Source organism: Molossus molossus, unplaced genomic scaffold (genome assembly GCF_014108415.1).
Source record: "Molossus molossus isolate mMolMol1 unplaced genomic scaffold, mMolMol1.p scaffold_m16_p_1, whole genome shotgun sequence".
Lineage (NCBI taxonomy): Eukaryota > Metazoa > Chordata > Mammalia > Chiroptera > Molossidae > Molossus > Molossus molossus.
The window spans coordinates 64350538-64375976 of record NW_023425344.1 but is presented as its reverse complement, the minus strand read 5'-3'; the positions used below and the strand labels follow the sequence as shown (position 1 = coordinate 64375976).

The following is a 25439-nucleotide window of genomic DNA, read 5'->3' as shown; positions in this document are numbered from 1 at the left end:
GCCTCTTGTTTCATTTAAACAAGAAATTAAAAAGAAGAAGAAGGAAACTGAATGCTGGACAGACCGAAGAGTACGGCAACACTGCGGTGAGTCCAGAGACCGCCACAACAATGGGACTGGAAAGATGGGGACACGGTGTCTCATTTTTTCAACTTACATGAAGGAACTGATTTTGCAAATGCACGTTTTTAATGCTGACGACTGGCAGCAGTTGACAACAGGATAACGACACATTTTGCATTTATATAGTTATTACAAAGTGACTTCTGTCCTCCAATTAGTCTATATAAAATCTCCAAGAAGTATCCTTTTTCAGAATTTAATACTCACAGAAGTCATTTCCCAAAGCTGTACATATGACTGACAGAGTTGAAACATGAAACCATATTTTTAGGCTTCACAAAAACACATGGTTTTATACCCTGATTGGGCTACTCAGAAGTGCATGGGGCAGAGTAAGACTTAGTCACTAACATCTGTGACTAATACACTCAGTTGGTCAGGGTTTTTCCAACCTCCTTGTTCTTAACCTTCTTCCATTAAAAGTCACCAAGTTTAGTCATTCTAACCCTTTAATAATTCTTCACTCCATTCCTTCCACTTCATCAGCAGTATCCAAATTCACCCTAAATTCCCGGACATTTAGTAAACATCCCTCTCTTTTTTTTTTTTATCTTCACCCAAGGACATTTTTTGCATTTATCTTCAGATAGAGCTGGAGGGAGAGAGGGGGAAAGAGAGAGAGAGAAACATCAATGTGAGAGAGACATATCGACTGGCTGCCACCCACACAACCCCAACCAGGGCCGGGGACAAGCTGCAACCAAGGTATGTGCCCTTAGTGGGAACCGAACCCAGGACTCTTCAGTAAGCAGGCTGACGCTCTAACCACTGAGAAAAACTGGCCAGGGCTACCAAACATCTTTTAACAGTCTCATCATACCATTGTGTCTTTGTATATGGGTTTCCCTCTACCTGAAATGACTTCCTTCCTCTCTTGTCCACTTGTAAACTTTAGAAAATGACTTTCTTCTTTGTCTATCCATAAATTTCATGCTCATCCCTCAAGTTTTTTTGTTGGCAGAATCTTTCCCAGGAAGGATAAACTTCACTAAAAGACATTTGGGTAATACCAACTTCCAAAAGGTGTTGTTGTTTTTTTTTTATCGTCACCTGAGGACATTTTTGCACTTATCCTCAGATAGAGCGGGAGGGAGAGAGGGAGGAAGAAAGAGAGAGAAACATTGATGTGAAAGAGACCCATCAAGTGGTTGCCACCCACACGACCCCGGGGATACATGCCCCTAACGGGAACCCAACCTGGTCTCTCCAGTCTGTGAGCCAATGCTCCAACTGTTGAGTCAAACCAGCCAGGGCAACTTCCCAAAGGTTTTAAACTTCTGACCAAAAGTATGGGTGCTAATATCTACAGCTAGAAATGTTCAAAACTCCCATGAAAATGTGGCATAACCCATGAGACGTAGAACACCTAAGGTTGAGCTTTTTTATTATTACAATTGAATGTACCCTGGATCTTGAGTATGCCTGTCTTCACATTGTGGCATCGTCATCTTTATTAATATGTTGCTGAACTTTATCCTTGTGATTAAATGCTGTCTGACATGACGTGACATACACCTATGGTCAAAAGGTAATCAATATATTATGCAACAGATTATAATCTTGTCAAAAGCCAGAAGGGACATAGAATTCTTCATGGAAAGAGTTCTTTACTTGAGGTTATGGAAAGTAAACAAATAAACATTCCCCCCATACCAAGGATTCCAGTGCACAAATCAACAGTGACTGGGAGGGACCTGTTCCGGCTGCTGATGGCCCTGTCACATGGTGACACTCACAAGCTGCTACTGTTTGACAGCCGCGAAGCCAGAAAGCCTCCTGCAACCCAGAGCTCTCCTGGATTTCTGCAGACAAAGGATAGCGACATCAATAACTTTCTTACTAGACCTCAGTAAATAAACACCTGTGGGATCTTTCTTTTCATAGTTCCAAGTGACTCTAAACTTGCACCCTGCATGAGCTAAGAAGTTACAAAAAATGTTGGCATTTGTATAAAAGAAAACAGAACTTTGGAAGCACTAAGTGTGACTAATACGGAAAAATGCATTCACTAAAAGGAAAAGTGTACTATGCTATTTAAGATAAAAGAGCAAAATCTCACAACAACAACAACAACAGTAGTCCTACTACTACATATGTTCCCCAGGTTTTGGAAGCGACCAAATCAAAAGTAGATATAAACATATATACAGTAGGAGGCCCTACTAAAAGATTAAAATTTTCTTTTTCTATCCAAGAGAAATAATGCTGATACTCATAAATTACAGGTAAGGAGAGGAGCCTGCGCACCAAATCTCTATCATATCTCCATCCGGGCATCAGGAATGCCCACCACACCTGTCATGTTATCGGGTACTAAATTCCAACATGTTATTGAAAACGGACATCGTAATATACGTTAATTTGTCCTCATATCTGATAAATCATTATCCATAACAGTAAACGTTTTCTGTACTTAACTTTAACTGTTGCTTGATTTGGGCTACTACTCTCTGGCTTTTCCTACCTTCCCCTGCTCTGCCTTTTCAGTTCCCTTCTCTCTTCACTGGAGCCCAGAAAAAAGCAGGGGAAGAGACGGCTCAACTCTGTAATTAAAGTCTCATCTTTCAGAAGGACAAAAGGGCTTGTCAGGTTGGAGTTTCTATATTGGGCCTAGGTCACTCCTTATCTTGGGGCTTTTGACAAAATTCTATCCTACTGAATAAAGTTACAGAAATGTAAAAGAAAGCTGTTTCCTGTTATTTTACTTCATATATGAGTGACCAATCAATATTAAAGATATTGAGATAGTAAAAAATATATAGTGATGTTATATCACTTATTCTTTAATAGTCATGTCCTCTTTCACTTCATCCCTATCTAAGGAATTGAAGATATCTGGTCTTGACTCCTTGTAATACAAAAATAACGATTCCTGCTCTGTACTGTGATTATATATCTCACACATGCATGTAGCTAGGAATCTAGAGAATGCAGGTGTGATGAGGAGAGACCCAGTTAAAGGTAGGATACACAAATAATAGCAACTGTAACAGCAATAACACTTGGTGAGTGCTACTGTGTGCCAAGAGGTTTCTAAGCACTATACACCTAGCAGCTCATTTAAACTTTACAACAACCATGTAAAGGTCTTCTATTTTTTCTCTCTCTCATTTTCCAGAAGAAGAAACTAAGGTTAATAGAGATTAAGTAGCTTGACCAAGAACCACATAGCTGATGGAGTAAGGATTAGAACCCAAGTAATTGACCCAAAGCCTATGTACTCTGAGCTACTGAAATATGCAGATTCCCAGAGAAGGGAGAGAATGTCAAGTGCAGATGAAGAAAGTACTACTCTATGTGAAGGGAATGTAAAAGTGCCACATTCTTTTTTTAAAAAATGGAACATTTCTATGAAAAGCAGAAAAAGATTATTTATGCTGTCAACCCCACCCAAAGTTACATGGATTTTGAGGAGGGTGGGGCTGGGGATGGGGTTGAGAGAAGCCTGAATGTCAGGTATTAGCTGGGATCTAGTGGTTTATCAGCCTTTTAAGGTTGGGCTAACTAACAAATGACCATATGCTCCAAAAACCAGGACTTCTGGTTTTTATTTGTTTGGGGTCTTCTTTTGTTTTGTTTTTTGTTTTTGCCTTTCTATCCAATGAAAGTTTTGATACATACCTATAATGACAAAAGGTATTTGCAACAACAAAAAAAAACTTCCCTTGTCTCTTTCAACATCTCCAATGCAGAATTATAGGAAGGATAAAATACATTCAGAGACGTAAAAAATGGGGAATGAGGCTATCAAACTGTATATAATGCCCACCTTTACAGCCTGAGGCGGATTCAATTCTCTGTGTGGACAAAGGAGAACAATCAAAGAACGTGGAGCTGGAAACACTGTGAAAGAACCGGAGCAATGAGGATCAGAGTTACAGAAAGAGGCTTGAAACGACGCCGTAACGGAACTATTGTTTATACCGCTTCCTAACCAAACTCTAGCAAAAACTTTAAAAACTAATAAAAAAGCTTCAAAATAGAATGGTATGCAGTTCCCATGAGGTTTCCTTTACATGTTGGTAACAATACAGATATAGAAATTAGTCTATAAAAAACACACACCTTGATCTGTAGGTTACTTGGTTAAGTATGTAAATATTCAAATCAAGGCAACATCTCCATAGTTTTCTATGCAGGTCATAGCGTTTTGACTTCATACTCTAAGGCTACAGAAAAAAATAATTTTACACAAATAGTATCCTCTAGTTGGCAAATCTATTTCTCACAGAGATATGGGTGAGCAGCTCCGAAATTATTTCATGTGTACTGAAGGCTTGAGGAAATAAGCAAATGTATCATAAGAGAAAGAAGCTACACTATTTTGTGAATGAGGACATCTAACACCCAGATCTTGATTTCTAAATACCATTCTTCACTAAAAGAAATCTGGGCTCCTTGAATGGCTAATTCAAGGGCTGGATCAGCAAAAGTATAAGATGAGCCCGGAGCATCTTGTGTTACCAGAAAAAAAAAACAGAAGTATTCTACAAATGATAGTGAATGAGGAAAGGACACAGGAGTCTAGTTGAAGATTGTCTATTTAACCAAATCTGGACAATGTGAGTAACAAAATAAATACCCGTTGTAATGGATTATAACTCATCGATTAAAACAAACATCCAGGAGTATATACTGATATAAATAAATAGCTGAATATGTAAATAAGTGGAGGAGAAAGGAAAGCTCATTCTTACTGAAGAGTGTTAACTAACAAATGTTGAAGGAATGATAAAATAGAAATTGTCAAACACCACAGAGACAGCTATTTCAAGCAGGGAAATTTGCAGTTGAAAGTATAATGAAAAACTGGTCATTTACATAGTTTCAAACTATCTCCCCACAAGATGTTTACTAATTCCATAAAGAAAAATAGCAACTTAACAGCGGAGAATCCTGGCAGACCTCAATTGAGGAAGCAAAGTTCCCATCATTAGTAAACTCCCTGACATCATGTGCCTACTGATATAATGAACTGAGAGGGTAGAGCATCACCCTATGTTACTTTTGCCAAAATGCATAACCTGAACTTAATCATTGGAACACCCAAATTGGGAGACATTCTTCAAAATAAATGATCACTACTTTTCAAAGTGTCAAGATCATGTAAAACAAAAAATTGAGGAACTATCCCAGATTGGAGGAAACAGAGAGACAAGACAATTCAAAATATGTGTGATTCCTGTTTATACCCAGAAAAAGAACATTGTGGTTTCATTGATCACATGTGAATAGCATCTACAGACTAGTTAACAGTATTATGTCAAAGTTAATTTCCTGGTTTTGACAACTTTAAAACACTAGTATCTAAAAAAGGTTATATGAGCATTTTTTGTGTTACTTTTGCAAATTTTATGTCTGAAATTATTTCAAAATAAAAAGTTAAAAATAAAACACAAATTTTAAAATGTCCTATATATTGAATGGTGGCCCTCTTCCACAGTAATTCTCAGTAACAATAACCAACATTTGTACTATGAAATACTTCCTGCTCCATTATCACATTTGACCATTATCCCCATCTTACAAAAGATTTTAAGTGACTTCTCACTGCTAGTGAATATCTGAACTGACTCTCAAATCCAGAGTGTTCTGAACCAAGGACCAATTTAACAGTTTCCAAATCCGCTGCTTATCTGGTATTACATTTCTACAAAAGCTTTATGACGATGGAAATAGCAAGGAGTTAATAATGATAGTTACACAGCAGTCCCCTTTATCCTCAGGGCAACTGCTCTAAGACCCCTATTGGGTGCCTGAAACCGAGAGAGTACTGAGCCCTATATACACCATGTTCTTACCTATACTTACATACCTATGATCAAGTTTAATTTGTACAGTAGACACAATAAGAGATTAACAACTATAATAAAATAGAACAATTTTAATAATATACTGTAATAAAAGTTATGTAAATGTAGTCTCTCTCTCTCTGATAACCTATCTGATCGCCGAGGTGGCTACTAAACGACCTAGTAGGCGGGTAGCATATTCAGCATGAACACACTGGACAAAGGGATGACTCACGCCCTGGGCAGGACGGAGCAGGACAGTGTGCGATTTCAACACACCACTCAGAACAGTGTGCAACTTAAAACTTATGAGTTATTTATTTCTGGAAATTTCCATGTAATGTTTTCAGACTGCACTGAACCGTGGGTAACTAACCTTGGGACACTAAATCATTGATGAGGAGGGATCACTGCATAGCAGTTTATTGAAGCAGCTGGGATAGACAAAGTGCATTGTCTAGTGCACAGATTGTCCCAAATGAACAAAAACAGCAAGCAATGCAGGACATCCTGCCTAATGAGCAACTGAAGAAGAAAGAGAGCCAGAAAAGCACCCTGAGCAATGGTAATAGAAAGGACTAGGCAAAGAAAACCAGAAGCGGATTTGACAGGTTCTGGGGTGGACAAGAGATAAAGCAAAAAAAAAAAAAAAAAGTAAATGAAATAAAAATGTAAGACAGAGAAAAGAAAGAAAAGAGTGGTAAGAGGAAAAAAATAGAAGCAAGACAGTGAACTTTAAGAGAGAAGGGCCTATTATTTTGAATTAGAACAAGAGGGATGGGCTGTTGAAATGGTGGCTCACTCATAGCTGTCACCTGCTCAACACAGTTTCAAGTTTGTTAGAATTCAGAACACGAAGCAGCTGAAACTTCTACAGGAATTTAAGGTTAATTCTGATATGACATTACAGATTCCCAGAAGCAATGGGGACCGTCATTACAGGACAAAATCTTTGGTATTCTGGTTAACGCTGTGCTCTGGTCAGTACCTTTCATGGACCAAGAAGCAAGTGGAGGTTCATGACAAAAGTCTAGAGGACAATCATTGGCTCCAAGACCCCAGTAAGCATCAGTCCGTTCAGGTCTCTCCTGGGACCCCTGCCAGCATCACTGCTCCCCTCAGCCTGGTTTCCACACAGCCAAGAGGCTGTGACCAGACTCCAGGAGTCCTGGTGACGTTGAGAAGACAGAGAAGCTGAAATAAGGCCTATTGATTTACTATAAGCAAGTGCGAAGCCACAGAACAGTTAGGTGGCAATAAATAGCAGAAGTGACCCATTTCCATGACATAATTCTGTTGTCACGATCTGACTCTGAATATTTAAAGTCCAACAAAAAAATTAGCAGGAGAGATGAGAGAGAACAAAACTGTCATTTTCTTAAAGTCTCACACTAAGTGGAAGAAATGTGCCAAATTAGTCATCAGTGAACTACAAAATAAACAATTATAAATTAAAAACTGTCATTAATTATGGAAAAGTTATCAACTTAAAGTTAGTCTAAAAGAGCATTATTTTATGTGATAAAGTATAAGACATTTAATATCATGCCTGATTTAGTCAAACCTTTGACAAGAACAGAGCAAGATAATAGGATAATTGATCAGCCCAGAGTACCAAGTTTTGTACTAACACTTATAAATACCACTCACTGGTTAAAAAGAAAAAAAAAAAAGCCAACTGTGCTTGAATATCAGACAAATGTTAAACAAACCTATTAATAAAAGGCATATTGGAATCTGTAGAAAGAAGCGCTTGTTATGAACTACAAACATAAGGATTAAAAAATCTGAGATTCAATATTATACCACATAGTCTCAATAGACAAACGATTCATTAATAAATTATACAATAATAAAAAGTTTTTTTTATTGTTGACACTATTACAGATGAAGGCTTTTCTGATATCATGCCACACAAGTTCTGTTTAGAAAAAAATTTTCAAATAAGCTATCAAATACCAGTTAGTGACCACTTATCTAACACAAACAAAAAGTGCCCCACACAAACACCTGCAGAGGTAAATGCATCACGCTAATAGGACTTGTGGCTGCCAGATTAATTAATAGCTTTCCCAAGCTGCCAGGCAACATTCTATGGCTGAATTGTTTATCGCAGTTCTTAACAGTCAAAAAATGATGGTGGTTCCCTGCCTCTGGCTGAAATCAAATACAGTATCAAATTCAGTGGCTCAGAAAGCAGGGAGGTAGATGGGCTCCTGGGTGAATGCACACTGAAGAGAATTCTCTGAGAACGTGACAATGGGATAATAGGACGTTGCAAGCTAAAGGAACTACCAACTCTAGAAAAACCAGCTAATACCTTGGTTTCAAATCAAAGGTCGAACTTCAGATGAAAATAGCAGGCCGGGAGCCCTGCCTGCCCCCAAGTCTGTAAACTAAGTCCTCATCACTCTTGTCACAATTTAAGGGTCAACATTGCTATCAGGAATCAATCTTGAATCTCTTAAGCGGGCACAGGATCTGTTCCCTGACAACCTTGACAAACTGCAACACCAGCTGTAATTCAGTATATCCCAGGCTACTAGGAAATCTCACCAGCAATTTCCCTGCATTCCACCTTAACATCACACATGTATTCGTTTATTTTCATTCTCTCATTCTCTCTCCCTCCCTCTCTCTCTTTCTCCCTACTTCCCTCCCTTCCCACCTCCACCAGGCTCATGCTAATATGACCTTTACATATCATTTACTCATTCTGAATTATTTTAGCATCGCCCATTAATAATACAGCTCATAAACGATATTGCTTGGCATTTCCACAAAATATTTCAATATTTTATGTTACTTAATGGCTCTAAGATAGTAAAAAAAATATCTTTATTAAATCAAACAAACAGAAAATAGCAGTAAAAAAAATATGCCACTATTTTCATTGCTATGCATTTGGTCAGAATATTAAACATTAAACCAATAAAATTAACCCTCACAAGCCTCTAGTGTCCTATTCTTGCTTGAAAATAAATAAATTGGAAGCAGAGTCCCAGATAGGACATCACTGAGCTGCACACAAAGAACTCAAGGAAGTCTGAGCATTCAATATTCTCTCTTTTGAGAACCTCTCTTTTGAGATACGAAGTACCTCCACTTTTCTGTGATCACATCCTACACTTCAGGGCGGCTGCACAGATCGCAGAGCCGCCTGCTCCGGCCCCGCAGCTAGTGGCACAAAGGTCTCACCTTGCTCCTGATGCAGAGCGGTCTCCACGCGCTGAGCCGTGCGCTGCACAGACAACTTGCTCTATTTGTCCTCTCTCACTTGGGAAAGGAGCCCCTCAGAGCTCTCAAGCCCCAGGCCTGGGCTCATGTCAGGGAAGCTAAGGATACTCTCTGGAATGTTCCACAAATTAAACAGTAGAGGATGGGACTGCAAACAGTGAGATAATAAAAGCACCGCACAGAGTTTTGTTTCTTGGCTGTACCCCCAGTAAATACTAGCTGAAGCGTTCCGCTGCTCCGCTCTCCAGCTCACCTTCAGTGATTATTTGACTCAATCTCTTTAGATGTGAACCAGTTTTTCAAATTCTTGTTTTTGTTTTCTACATGAAATCTCTTAACTGTTAAATACTAACAGGTTCACTTATTTCTTTGTTTTTCAGGAATATGTGCAGGAATAAGAGAACAAGGTATAATTATAGCGTGGTTTGAAGACTAAATTGAATGAAAATCTACAGCGTTATTGACAACATTCGCATTAAATGAGTTCAACACAATATTGCAAGAAATTAGCTTAAAATGTACCAAAAAAAAAAAAAAAAAGCCCAGCCTGTGTGGCTCAGTGGTTGAGCGTCCACCCATGCACCAAGTCACCAGCTGGATTCCCAGTCAGGACAATGCCCAGGTTGTGGGCCCAAACCCCAGTGGGGGACAAGCAGGAGGCGGCCAATCCATGCTCTCTCATCGATGTTTCCATCTCTCTCTTCCTCTCCCTTCCTCTCTCTAAAATCAATAAAGAAAAAATTTTTTTTAAATCCCCTTCCTCTCTCTAAAAGAAAAAAAAATTTAACCAAACCAAAAAATTTAATTAAACCAAAAAAAGAAAGCTTTACAAGTTACACCTTGATTTCACTTTGGTGTATTTTCAGCTGCCTTCAAGGTTAATGCAGCCTCAGAAAAAATGCTTTTGAAAATGTTAGTTACAGATTCACTCGCTCTGTTCTCAGCCACAATTCCTTACCTAAACTACAGAACACAGAACATCTTTTTCAGTTTTGCCAGATGGTACCTAAACAACACCCTTCTAGTTGCAGACCAAAGGAAGTAATTCATTACATGCATTGGATGCCTTGGGCAGGCATTTGGTTTTAATTTTAATTTTATTTTTTAAATTGTTTCCATTTCATTTTTTTTTTTAGTTTTAATTTGTAATTGGTTTTCAAATTTTTGGTTTTGTAAAATTTCTGTTTTCATTAAGTTTTTTAATTTTTAAAAAATTGGGCTTAATTTAGCTTCGGGTTTGAATTTGGTTTAAGTGTCTCAGGGGAAGGTAAATAGGGCAGAGGGCAGAAAAACCCATCATAGAAAATCAAGAGCCTGATGCACCTTGTCCTGACACTGTTCTGGGCAAAATACCTAAATCACTTTGGACTCATTATCCACATTAAAAGATTAAGGTAAGATGGCTACAGCTATTTTCTAAGTGTCTTTTGTTCTGATGAACAATAAATTCATTCCAAGGGGAATGTACCATGTAACCTCCAATTTGTTAAGAGTGGAGGCCTTGTATAGGTAGTAAACATGAAACAATACCCAAAACATTTTCTTAATTCTGTAATTTCAACCATCTCTTGAACTCTAAATTTGTCACAAATTTATAAGAAAAGAAGAGTTGCGCATTTCAAAGCCACCTCCTTTCCCCTTCTCCTGCAGAGGTAGTAGGCCCAGATTCACCCAAGATGGGAGAAGCAGGGATTCCCTTTTACTCCTAGAAAATAGCAAGTTGGCTTTGGTTTGTTAGACAATTTTATCCATACAATGTCTTTTTTTTTTTATCCTCACTGGAGGATATATTTTTGCATTTATCTTCAGGAAGAGAGAGAGAACCATCGACATGTGGGAGACAAATTGATTGGTTGCGACCCAAACAACCCCAAACGGGGCCTGCAACAAACTGCAACCAAGGTATGTGCCCTCAGCGGGAATCAAACCCGGGACTGCCCAGTCCGTGGCTGATGCTTTAACCGCTGAGCCAAACCTGCCAAGGCTACAATGCCTTTTATACTCACACTATCTGAGAGCTGAATATAGGCAGTTATAAATACACACATTAACTAACCAAGAACTTGACAAATACGAAATGAAACATGAGACAACAGAATTTTACGAAACTGATCCTATGATTTAAGTGATTCCAAGCAAAATTCACCTCAAATTTGAAAACGTTACCTGGGTTCTTGAGACAGCCCTGGATGAGTCACTTTTGTTAAATAGGCTCTGTCCTTACCTGACCCAAAACATACAAGGCCAACCCAAGGCCAGAAGAGGAACAGGAAATACTCACGTCACTCATCATCATGCACAGAGCTGTTAAGCAGGTGGCACTTCTCATAGAGAATCAAACCTATGCATTTAATGTCTTAATCATGGTATTTATTTGAACACAAGCAATGTCTAGTTACATTGAATGGAAACTTCTGTTAGTCATTTCATTCAAACTATGGCTGTCATTAGGAAACTAGTAACTTCATACTCACAAGAACTATTTCTAGTATCTTCAAGTTATATTTGCTCACTGTACTAACAGAGCTGAGATTTTTTACTGCATAGTCAATATATAGTGCAGGAAGCTAGAGGCTGTCCTCTCCCATGCATCATAAACAACAGTCGTCACGTAAGAATAGATATTGTTTGCATTTGTGTTACTGAAACAGCAGAAAGTTTACGACTTCATTCTAATTTCCCAGATGCCTATGAAAAATGGAGTTAAACGTCTATCCTTTAACTTCATTAGCTAGTTTCTCAGAGGGGATGTTCTCAGCATTTGGGGAGGGAAAACTCTTTGTAGTGAGGGACTGTCACACACATTGTAAGACGTAAGGCACTCCTGACCCTTAGGCACTACATGTCAGTAGCTTTCCCCAATCATTGTGATGACCGAAAACACCCTCAGGAATTTTTAAGTGCCTCTTAATGAGTGGTCCACCCATGCCCCCAAACCCACAGCTGATGTAAACTAGCCCATTGGAACATGAAATTGGTCCAGAAGAGGTCTTACTAAACTTTGTTATGGAATCTATATGGCTTCCAGATTCTCAGTCCACTCTAAAGTCAAACACCCAGTGTTTGAGCCCTGTCAATGCATAGACATAGCCACCTGTTTATTAAAAATGCCCCCAAGGAACACACTACCATTTAACAATAGAGACTTTTTCAAGGCTGGAACAATCTTAGGATGTGTTTACTCCAGTCTCCTTATTTTGTAGATAAAGAGATTAACATCCGGAAAAGCGAATGATTTGCCTGCGTTCGCAGATGCTAATTAATGCCAGAAGCAGGATCAGAACACACAGCTCCCAGCTGTTCTCCCTTCCACTTTTCTCCAGCCACAAAAATGCAGAGGAGACGCAGATCTCTCAAAACATCTTTCAAGTTCTGTTTAAAAATGAAATGTTATCTGTGGTGAGCCAGCAGGTAGGCTTTCTCACCTTGAAACTTTTATCGAAATATTTTCACATACCACTAAGAAAAGTTAATACATACCTATTGAAAGCTGCTATTTAAAAATCCAAGTGATATTTGTGGAATATAATGAACCTAACAGTTTGAGGAACAGAGTACTCCCAGAGACGTGGAAGTGGGGTACAGACTGACAATCCCCAGAAGAGGGTTGGGGGGAGAGTTAAACCACAGAATTTATATGCATGTATGCATGAACAATGGACATGGACAACAAAGCTGGAGACAGGGCAGGGAGGGTGGGGGAGGGAGGAATCAGTGGGGGGAAAAGGAGAAACATCTGTAAAAAAAAATTAATTAATTAATTAATTAAATAAATAAAATAAAAATTTTTTAAAAATCCAAGTGGATATAATTTTTAATGGAAAAGAAAGTTCTCAAGTCTTCTCTAGTGTTTCTTTGTGGATGCTGTGTTTTCAAAGAGGATTTTTTTTTCTTTTCTTTTTCATTAAATTTATTGGGGTGACATTGGTTAATAAAGTTATACCGGTTTCAGGTGTACAATTTTATAATACATCATCTGTATATTGTATTGTGTGTCCACCACCCAAAATCAAGTCTCCTTCCATCACCATTTATTCCCCCTTCACCCTCTTCTACCTCCCCCCAACCCCTTTTCCTCTGGTAACCACCATACTGTTGTCTGTGTCTACGAGTTTTTTGTTTTTGTTTTTGCTTAGTCCCTTCACCTTTTTCCCACAGCCCCTCAATCCCCTGTCCCCTGACATCTGTCAGTCTGTTCTCTGTATCTATGAGTCTGTTTCTATTTTGTTCATTAGTTTATTTTATTCATTGGATTCCACATATGAGTGAAATCATATGGTACTTGCCTTTCTCTGGCTTGTTTCATTTAGTGTAATACTCTCCAGGTCCATCAAAGAGGATACTTTTAAGTATTAAAGTAAATACACCCTCCAAAGAAAAAAAAACAAAAAACAAATACAACACTAAGTTACATTAAAAGCAATGATGAACAAAGGCTGGCCAATGCAATGTTACCTGCTTTCTCTTTAAAGTAATGGTATGCAACCAGTAAATACCTTAACCACCCTCACTGTTTTCTTTAAGGGGGGAAATATACCAGTATAAAAATTTATCTCACTTCCATTTTTGCCAAAATACTTTTTATCATCAATATTAGTTTTACATTAATTAGATTGTCAATATCATCTTGTCTGCATGTGCTTTTCGAAATAAATATCTCAATTAGTAAAATATTGATTGCAGGTTTTAATGAGTTCTTAATTTAATTTCTAACTGTACAGCTATTCAGGTATCATCTGGACTATTATCATTAAAATATTTCAAATTGAACACAACTTAGATATTCAAAGCTCAGGGCTACTCACAAAGAATGTAAAGCTTTCATCCTGCAGTTCTAGCGGAAAGTACAGGAGCTAACACTCAGTGTCCTCCATAGAAACGAATCGAGGTCTTTGGATCATGCCCACCTGCACTATGAGTGGGCAGCACAGAAAAACAGGGGAAACAATTACACAAAACCAAAGTTACACAACACAGGACAGGAGCATTCTGTGGAGAATGGAATCTTCAGTCAGTACAGCACATCATGTACTTTTAACCACTGGCAAGCACTTTAATGTACCCTTACCTAATTGTTTTCATGATTTCCAAATGCCACTTGTGAATATGTAATTGTCCTTAATCACCTGGAGGCCTTGTTAAATGCACATGGCTGAGCCTTGGTGGGGCTCGGTGGTTCCCCTTTCTAACAGGCTCCCAAATGAAGGTAATGCTGCTGGTTCTGGGATGACACTTTGAAAACTGTCACTTGAAAGGATTTTTAAAAGTACTTTTTTTGGACAGCTATCAATGGTCAGAGTACCTTTTTCATTTTTACCCAGTATGCGAGATACACACACACACACACACACACACACACACACGGAAATGAAAACATATAAAACAATTCTTCCTTTTACTACATGTAATGAACCCTGATTTCGTGCTGCTGTACTTTATCCTCATTTATTCCTTTTTACTGAAAAAGAAACACTGATCATGAGCCACTAATTTGATTTCATTACCACTGATAGTTTAAGACCTACCGCTTGAAAAATACTGCTCAGGACACCCATATTCATCATTTAATTTAATAATAACAACTGTTTAATACCAGGTGCCAGATAACCTTTCAGTCTCTTTACATGCATTTCTCACTTCATAACTTAAAAACCCATAATAACACTATGAAGTAGGCATTACTAAATGCCCATATTCAGCCCTGGCCGGTTTGGCTCAGCAGTTAGAGCGTCGGCCTGCAGTCCAGAGAGACCCGGGTTCAGTTCCTACTAAGGGCATGTACCTCGGTTGCAGTTTGTCCCTGGCCCTGGTTGGCTCGTGCGGGTGGCAGCCACTGGATGTGTCCCTTTCATGTCAATGTTTCTCTCTCTCTTTCACTCTCTCCCTCCTACTCTATCTGAACAAAAAATGAAAAAATGTCCTCGGGTGAGGATAAACTAAATAAATAAAAAATAAAAAATAAATGCCCATATTCACAGAGAGAGAAAACATGAGGTTTAACTTTAATGCAACTTGCCCAAGGTCACAATGTTTGTGCATATCAGAGACTGGTTTGAACACAGGTCTTGTTCCAGAACATAATGGTAAAGATTGCTTCCTTGAAGTGAGATGTTTTAATTTTGAATCCCAGATCTGCCATTTACTGTGGGGTTTTGGTAAATTACTAAGCCTGTCCAAGTTCCAGTTTTCTCATTTCTAAAAGAGATAATAACAGAGCCTCCTTATGTGGGAGCTGAGAGGATTAAAGAAGATAACCCATGACAAGTGCTTGGCATACCTAGCACACAGTAAGGCTTTAATAATTATTATTTATTATCAGACAGACACTGAATTATTGCTACGTCATCCGCTGCCTCCCTTGGTTTCTAGTTCCCAGTTTTGTCTCTGGGTTTGCTTTTCTTCTGCTGCCTTGGCTTCTAACATCTGTTATCCTATGACCTTGGCTCTGCCCTTCTCTCATCCATCCTCCTCTGCAGCTGTGTTGTGCAGGAGTTCTTAAAGCTCCGCCCCCAGATAATGCCTTGTGGACAAAGACCAAGGCTCCCCCGTCGAACCTGCCAATTTGAGCTTAACATCATCATGCAAAAGTTATTCCATGATGAAAGTATGCGTCGTTACCAAAAAGTGAAGAATCTAATCAGCAAATCACAAATGTGAGAAGGCTGAAGGCTTCTGTATACCCCATAAATGCACTTATATAAAATCATCAACACTGCACTTGACCATTTTACAACATAAATCATAATAAGATATAAAAATCCAAATGAAACTCTGAAGGCAACATGAACAAAGCTAAAGCCTGGGATTAGGACATTAAGTGCAACAAGATAACGGTGGGCTCTTTTGAATCCCCTGGCTCAGCTTTTCTTGCTGGAAGTTCCTTCATATGAGAAATTTTAAAACCAGATATTCCAAAAAAAAAAAAAAAAAAAAATCACAGATGACCCTCAAGAAGGACACAGAATTCTCTTCCCTGGGTATGCAGGAGTATATGCACGCCAACGATTTTGTGACACATGTCCTTCCTTGAGAAAGACAGGCTTGGAAATCTCTTTCCCTATTGCTCGTTTCACTTCTGTGTGCCCAACTTTTCTCCGCTTCTCCGGTGCAATCTCCAACAAAATCATCTTTCCTCCTATCTTTCAGCTTCCCCAAGGTGGGTCTCAACTCCTCAGACGGAGGACTACTTGTCCCTTTCTCATTCCTCTACTTCCACCTGTCATGGACAGAGCTCTGGGGCATGTGTCCCCACGTCTGGGAATTAAGTAATGGGGATAGATCACAGAAGCCCTAATTACTTTTCTGTTTCCGTTTCACCAGAAAATAAAGTCTGGCCAGGCTAATTATCATAGTGACTCAGTTCCTAGCCTGTAGTATGCAGTAGCTGGAGTCTCTTTTCTCATCAGAGAATCCATCCCAGGGGCCCTAACTCATGGGCACAAGTATGCTGTCACCCAGAAGAACCACCAGAGAGCTCTAAAACCAGTTCTTGCAGATTAAGTTGAGAGACCACGGTCTCTACCCATAGAGCATACGGATTATTACTCTAAGATTAATAACTGAAGAGAAAAGCATGGAGAGGAAGGTCACATGGTAAAAACAGCAGACTACTTGGCTGCAGGGGGACCTGATTTTCATTCTCAACTCTGTATTGCTTACTAACTATATTACCTTGGGTAAGCTTCTTCATCTCTCTGAGCCCAAACATTCTCATACAGTAGGAATAAGAATATCTGAGTTCGATATAACATGGCTTGTTTCTAGAATTACTAATTGCTACTCATCACTTCTGGAATTATAAGTAACATGAAAAAAACTTCATGGAGTGCCTGGTACTTAATAGGTACTTAATTCATTAGAGTAGTGGTGTTCAACCTTCTCATCTCATCACACACATAAACTAATTATTAAAATTCTGCAGTACACCAAAAATTACATATGTTTTGCTGATCTGACAAAAAATAGGTATAATTTTGATTCATTCACACTGGACAGCTATTGTGTTTGCTGTTGTCATTTTTTATCTGACAACCTAAGGGAAAAGAGCTCAGTGCCCCTGACTAAATAGTCAGGTGTCACATGTTTTAAAAATTCTTACAGCAAGAGGCATGTTGGTTGAAAATTGATGCATTAGAGTGATTATCATCATAAGAGTCTGTGAAACTCAAAGAGAGAGAAAATTTTCAGAACAAAAATGAGGCCGTTTCCAGCACTACCCCCCACCCCCCACCCCGCCTTTTGGGGAATTTGAAAAATTACTTTATTTTTCTGAAGACTCAATTTGACAAGCAGAAAACAGCCCTAATTACAGCTCCATAAGCCTCAATTTATTAATAGGTTTCACTTGTAAAGAAAAGAAGGCCTTTTTCTTGTTTCTCAGAGTTCTCCCTAAGGTCAGTCTCCTATACATTTGTGATATACATATTGAAAAGAACTCTCATATTTGGTCTTATAATACTTTCAAAATAAACATGATTTTCCTTCTAAGCTTTGCAAGAAATGTAACATTAGGGGCAAGGCCATTTGACCTATCCGGGAATACAAAAACAGTATCTACTATGATGTTTCAAGGAACCACAAAAAGTAATCTGGAAAAATTATTGCCTCTAAAATACTAGCCTAAAACTCCAAAACACAACTTTATAAATACTTAATAAATACTTAATTACAAGTCCAAAAAGAGTTAAAAGAATACAAAATGTAGGTGAGTCAACCTGTTTCCATAACAGATTGGAGCTAACTTATTTAAAAGGTATGGGCAGGACAGGTGCACTAAAGCAAGGCTAACAAGGTGCAAGTCACATCAGAAAACCTTGACTAGGGTGCAGCTGAGCATCACATTTTAGTTCAGCTTTTTGGATGACAAGCCGGAAACAAGAGACTGGTGATTTCTTAGCCTCCTTTTCCTTCTAACAAAAGAAACAACACCAATTAAGAAGAGACACTTTTTAAAGCAGTAAAAGCAAAGATGAATTTATGGAGATCATTATATAAAGAGTATCAAAATAACATAACCATCAGTGTCAACACATTGTCCAAGCAGCCCATCTCTTTTATATTGACTTTCAGTAAAAAATTGAATATTAAAGCACAGTGTAATGAAGATATTGTAATAAAAAGGTATTGTAATATGATTAAGGTAGGTATATTTGTGATTGTGTAATTTGATAAAATAGAGAGCATGGAAGATTTAGTGGACTTTTTTTATTAACTATCAACTTGAGCTTCAGATACCTGACTAGTGCTGAAGACACAAGTTTTATGCATTTAAAAGTGTTTTTTTGTTTTTTCTTTTTTCTTTTTATTCATTTTAGAGAGAGGAGGGGGGTAGAGAGAGAGAGAGACATCGATGAGAGAGAACATCGACTGGCTGCCTCCTGCCCGCCCCCTACTGGGGATTTGACCAACTGGCGACCTCTTCGTGCATGGGTCAATGCTCAACCACTGAGCCACACCAGCCAGGCTGCTTTTATGTACTTTTTTTTTTTTTTTATCTTCACCCGAGGACATTTTTTTCGTTTTTGTTCAGATAGAGTGGGAGGGAGAGAGAGAAACATCGATGTGAAAGGGACACATTGAGTGACTGCCTCCCACACAACCCCAACTGGGGTTGAGGACAAACTGCAACCGAGGTATGTGCCCTTAGCGGGGACTGAATCCAGGTCTCTCTGGACCGCAGGCCAATGCTCTAACCACTGAGCAAACTGGTCAGGGCGGTTTTATGTATTTTTAATTGAAAAATTATCCACATGCTAAGCAGCAGGTATGCAAGTGACAAAGGTATCACTGCTCAAATGAACTGCAACCCCCAAGTTATGTAGCAGAGATCACTGTAGAAAAAGACATTTTTTCATAAAGAAACTTTGAATTTGCCTAAGTGCTCAAATGAGATGAAATGAAAATCAATATAATAAAGAATCAGCAACATGAAAGAAGGTGGCCCTCTGAATTTCCTCCTCTCCGTCCACCTCCACATTCTCCTTTAATTAAATCCAGTTTCTCTCAAGCCCTAGCTCTCAAGATAATTATTAAATAGCCAAAATTAGTATATTTCGTTTGATTAAGATTATCACCCATTCCACAGGCAACAGAATCTCCAAATTTAACTCCATTATCAACCCTCACAGCCAAATCAAATCCAGGACCTCCCACTGGGATCTGGTAGAGTACAGATTTTATAGCGTAATGTGAAAAACAATCGTGGAAAATGTGCACCTAGTATAACTGTTTCTATTATCTTTAAGCTCAAGTATATTTTGTGATTTCCAGAAAAAAAAGATGATTCCACAGTAGCTTTTTGTTATGTTTTACTTTTGCTTTATAATTGAAAAACACAACATTTCATCTGTTGTAGTAAATAAATAGGCATGTGTACACTGGTCTGGAAATTGAATTATGTGTTGTAGCATGTTACTTTGAGAAAAATAAGCTGTGAGTCCAAGTAGGTATTTTTCAAATAAACTTTTTGTAAATAATGATATGCATAAAGTGGGGTCCACTAGTACTTTATTCATACATGACTTTGCTTGCTCATTTATTAAGGCAACATTAACAAGTGTCTACTATGTATTTTAGACACTGGGCTGGACGGTAGAATACAGGTGGGTCCCTCGCCACCAATGTACCCATTAAGAAACTCACTATAGTTGGTTAGGGTGGGAGACACAGAAATTATTATTCAAAGTGTGTTCAAAACACCATGGAAACAGACAAAATGAAATGATTCTTTCTGCATGGAATTGGGTACATTCTACAAAAAGAAGTTCTACTTGAAATAGACCATCAAGAATCAAGAGGGACTTTCCGGGAAGAGGGAATTCCAGGAGAATGAATATCCATGAGCAAGAAATCAAATGTGTGAACTGTGAAGGACCCTTGAAAGGAAGAGGAAGCTAAAAAGGAAAGGTTTTTAAGAGCTTTTGGTCACTATGCTGAAGAGTTTAGAGTTAACGTAATTCATTGGGATCCGCCAAATGTTTTAGAACTTACACAATTAAATTTGCACTTTATAAAGATTAATTATAGCAATGTCACACAGTACAGCAAAGATGCTACTTAAAAGCATGTACATACACAATAACTTCCCAAAACTGAACATTGTTTGAGTCCATCACAATAATTAATCCACTTCCAAATGTGCTTTAACTCAGATACTAAAAACCATCATAATCTTGTGAAGTTTGAGTTCACGTGCCACAGACAGATGGGTTATCCCTGGGAGACTCAATATAAGGCTTCAACTCTTCACAGGAAGAGCATTAACTTCATGGCTGAGTTGACTACTTACAATTTTATTTTATTTATTTAAGATCCTCACCTGAGGATTTTTTCCATTTATCTTCTGATGGGAGAGGGAGAGGGGGAGGGGGGGGGAGAGGGGAGGGAGGAGGGGGAGGGGGAGAGGGAGAGAGGGAGAGGGGGAGGTGGAGAGGGGGAGGGGGAGAGGTGGAGAGGGGGAGGGGGGAGAGGGGGAGGGGGAGGGGGGGAGAGGAGGAGAGGGAGAGGGGGAGGGGGGAGAGGGGGAGGGGGAGGGGGGAGAGGGGGAGAGGGAGAGGGGGAGGGAGAGGGGGAGGGAGAGGGGAGAGGGAGAGGGGGAGAGGGGGAGAGGGGGAGAGGGAGAGGGGGAGGGAGAGGGGAGGGAGGAACATCAATGTGAGAAAGACACATTGATTGGTTGCCTCCCGCATGACCCCAAAGGGCTGGGGACAGAACCACAACCGAGGTACTGCCCTTGACTGGAATCAAACCAGTGACTCTGGTTCAAGGGCCAACACTCTAGCCACCGAGCAACCAGCCAAGTATTTATTTTTATTTATTTATTTTTTTATTATTATTATTTTTTTTTAATCCTCACCTGAGGATATTTTTTCTATTTTTTGTACAGATAGAGCGGGAGGGAGAGAGAGGAAGGGAGAGAGAGAGAGAAACATCGACGTGAAGGGACACATCGAGTGGCTGCCACCCGCACAACCAACCAGGGCCGGGGACAAACTGCAACCGAGGTACATGCCCTTAGCGGGAACCGAACCCGGGTCTCTCCGGACCGCAGGCCGACGCTCTAACCGCTGAGCCAAACTGGCCAGGGCCAAGTATTTATTTTTAAATACGTTTGTCTGTTTGCGAAAAATTGTAATCCTTTAGCCATGAAATTAAGAGCAAACAGGAATTTTTAAAAGTTTAACTCTCCTGCTATTTTCCACACTGTAGTAGGAATGCTTCTGTTCTTATCAACCTCCATCGCACCCACATGTAACCTATTGGGTGGTTGTCCTCTCTACTGAGTTGCAAAATGAAGCTCTGCCCACCTCCTCAAACTTGTTTTTCCAAAGCACACCTTTACCCCAAACTGAAACATGACAGAAAGGAGGAGTCCGCATTACTTAAGCCCAACTCATGAGAAAAGACCCTTTGCCAATGGCCAGAAAATATCACAGAAGAATAGCTACAGGTAACCAAGATGGTCCTACAGCAAACACGAAGGGCAGGAACCAAATGCATAGCCTGGAATTTGCAGCAGAACCACCAGCTTTCAGCCCAGAGAAGCCATCCTGGGCGCTAACAACGCCAGAAAGAAAGCTCATTTCGTTTTGTGGGCCATTGGGTCACAGCCAAACGACTTGGGGCACTGTTGGTAAACATCAAGTATGCTTTGGGCCAAGACAGCAAAGTCATCAGAATCAAACCCTCAATACCACCTGCTGCACATTCCTCACCCTTCCTGCCACGCCTCCCACTTCCTTTAACCCCTACCCTTCACCCTGGAGAGTCCAAGATCACACATGAATAAAATCATGCCTGGATGAAAATTCTCAGAGCTTTGGCCATTACTGTTTCAAGCAAAATGTCAAAAACTTTCACTGGGAATTCCAGCCAAGAACACTTTTCACTTGAACACTTAGGTCTCTGCTCTTGTCCTGAAGGATGCATTGCTATTTGTTCTGCAGTGAACTGTTTTTTCTTGAGAACTTAATTCTTCCCCACTTACACTCAGGTTTGTGTTTTAAAAATGGTTCAAATTCACAGTATATACTACAGCCCCAAAGAGAATTACTGGGAAGCCACCCCCTTCTCAAATCCAAAACCCTGAGATTAAGCAATAAAACCAAATAATACAGTTGAAAGCCAAGGACAGACTGAGCTTCAACAGCCTTTCACATGTAGAAAGTATTATAGATTTTCTTTCCTTTTATCATGCTACTTGTGTATTCCTTACTCATACCTCAAACTAAATTCCAGATCTGAAAAACTCAGTCTATCCCTTCTTCCCACGTAAAAGCCTTCTATCAAGAATATACCTCCTCTGAGTGGTAGGAGGATATTATTTATTTTTAAGTTTTATCAATAGCTCTGTTCTCCAAGATGTTTAAGGTGAATTCTGACACTCAGCAACGACCCTAAAGAGAAAGGATTTCTGGACTTGATACCTAAAAGTCGGGCACTCAGGGAAAGCAAAGAGGGGAACTGTAGTACTTGGGCTCCCGTAGAAGTTCAAATATCCCCAGAGAAGAGGAAGTATTAATAAATTTAAAAGGGAGAGAGAGGTTTTAACAAGTCTTATGTGGCTGTATACCTGTTTTCTGGCTTTTCCTAATATAGCAATTCTGTGTGTTTTATGTTTTATGATGTCCAGTTTAATACCGCCATCCATTCTTGCCCTTAAGGATTGGTTTTGCATTTTAATGAGAATCAGGGGACTGGTTGTATTTAATCCATCTGTCCATATTCTTCTCAGTAATTGAGTAAACCTCTTAACTCTACTGTAAATATCCCTGGATTCCAATTAATTTGTCTTACTTAGTAGACACAGCAGCACATATTGTTTTACTTATGGAAAAGCAAACCCTTTACAACTTTTATGTTTCAAATACCCAGCATGATATATTTATTTCCTCTTCTTAGAAAAAGATGAAAGAATGATGTCTTGTTAGGTTTAAAAAAAAAAGAATGACAAGATAAATTGTGATGAAATCATTACTTAGAGATGATTTTTTTTAAAGAAGGTATTTCTTTTTTAAGTTTATCTTTATTGTTATATTACAGATGTCCCTCCTTGTTCCCCATTGCACCCTGCCACCCCATCTGCACCCCTCCCCCCAGGCCTTCACCTCACCATTATCTGTGTCCATGAAAGATGATCTTTTAATTCAAATGAATTAAAATACATTACAGGGGAGTCTGGTCTCCCCTTTACTAGTTGGTATTGAAAAGCTAAGGAATCCAGAGTAACATTATTTCCCTTCCAATTTGGGGACTTATAGAAGAAAGCAAGTCTAAATTACCTTTTTAATGAGACTATATTACATATTTGTCCTCAGAATGGATACTTCCTCAAAAGTTATTGTTTGCAAAATCTAGACAACCTCTTTGGGCGGCTTAAAACTTACCAAAGATTCCCTAATGTTTTGTGCTTGCAATTAAAAGGTTCACTATTAAAACCTACCTCTGTATGTCTGTTATCTAGAAAAACTCGAACATAAAACATTAACGGAAACAATTGAGGAACGAGAGGCTGGATAGTAAGGGAGGGTACTGAATTACAAATATAAAGAGTTTGTAAAATTAATTCTAAATAAACTTTAAACACATGCTACCAGCTTGCGCCGTTTTTTATCCTTTTGAAAATGATTTTAAAAGGAGCATTGTTTTCCATCATGCGCGTGCGCGCGCGCGTACACACACACACACACACACACACACGCACGCACACACACTCACACTCACACTCACACTCACTCTGCACCAGCACGGGATTCCTGCGGTCCTTCCTCGCCCTCCAGCCACCCCCTCCCCTGTCGCGGGCAGCTGTGCCCGCAGCCCCCGCGCGCCCCCCAGGCCGCGTCCCAGCCTCCCGCAGTGGCTCTGGTGCACATCCCGGTGGCGGCGTCACCTACCCTGCTCCGAGCGCGCGACAGACACGGGACGGCCGAAGGAAAGGCTCCCAGGACCAGCCGAAAGAAAAAGAAAAGAGATAAAGGGGGTGGGACGACTCCCTTACTTCCCACAACAAGGGGAAGTGTTGCGCCCCATGCACTCGGTTGCTCCGCAGCTGTGGTTTCGGAGGAAATTCTCGGCGGCCGAAAAAGCTGCGGCTGGGGTGGAAAGTTGTGGGTGTTTTCCCCCGCCGCCTGCGCCTCGATCCTCTCCTGTCCCCGCCGCAGCCTTGACAGCTCCCGTGGCCTCAGGGACCCTCCGGAGCCCTGCCGGTTTCCACCCAGAGCTGGGCTGAGTTGCCACATGCACTTGAGAAATCCAAGCAGTTGCGCAAAGAAGAGTCCCAGAAGTTAGAAAGAGTGATTGTGTGTGAATGAGTAAATATACAGTACAAGAGGCTGGAACAACTGAGCGGGGCCAACCCTCAGACGCAGCTCGGGGTTTCAGATTTCATTTGGCAACTGGCAGCTTCAGAAGATCCGAGCCGATTTAAGGCACTCTACTGGGGAGGCCGGGGGAGCCTGCCCTCGCCCAGAGCCTCCCTGCGACGTTATCTCTGCCTCCCAGCCTGCGGACGCCTGGGACCGCCGAGCGGAGCCGCCCAGCCTCTCGCAGCTGCCATCGCTCATTTCTTCTCATGTGTGTCATAGGTACATGTTGGTCGCAGATCTGGAGCTGTGGGTGCGTGCGAGAAGGGTGGAAAATAATGTCTCCTGACCTCTAGGAATTCTGCGTTTCTTTGACCAAACCCCACACACCGGTTTTACTTGCTTCCCTCAGCTCTCTGTGTAAAATCTTATTTCTCAATCAGAATTACCTGGGTCGTTAACACCGAATTCCTAGAAATGCTTATTGGATGCCCTCTAGTTAGATCCTTAGAGAAATTCAAAGCGTAAGTACTTCCTTATCATGGTTTAAGAGCCCTCAGAATCACACAGTATGAAAGAAAGAGAATGAGTAAACATTGTGCTGGTGCAGCCCTCCCTCTTCATGCCACCACCGAATATCTAATTTCAAATCTGTATCTTACAATATTGGTTACCTGGAACGCCCACTCGAATTGTTTCTAAAAGCTTTATAAAGCTCTCTGCTTTCGATGATTTAGAAATCATCACCAGATTTCTTTAAGACACAAAATAAGAGTGGCCTCCTTCGATTTTGCCAGTGATATGAAAAAAGAGCACACATTTAAAAAAAAGAGAGAAGAGGAGGAAGAGCACACACTTAAATTTAGAAACACCAAAAATAAAAGTCTGTGTGGACACTGAGATGTTTTGGGGGTTTGTTTGTTTGTTTTTGTTTTGGGGGGGTTGTTTTTTCTTCTCTCTTTTATTTTCTTTCTCTGGTTTCTTGGAG

The 25439-nt window shown here is 39.9% G+C and overlaps 1 protein-coding gene across 1 annotated transcript in view; it reads right to left on the bottom strand.

The window, feature by feature from the left end:
- Window positions 1-24418, bottom strand: part of ARHGAP24 (Rho GTPase activating protein 24) — a 485703-nt gene extending 461285 nt beyond the window's left edge. Inside the window, exon 1 of the mRNA XM_036253181.1 lies at window positions 24044-24418. The gene's annotated coding sequence lies outside the window, so the exon portion shown is untranslated. The remainder of the gene's footprint in view (window positions 1-24043) is intronic.
- Between the last annotated feature and the right edge of the window lie 1021 nt (window positions 24419-25439).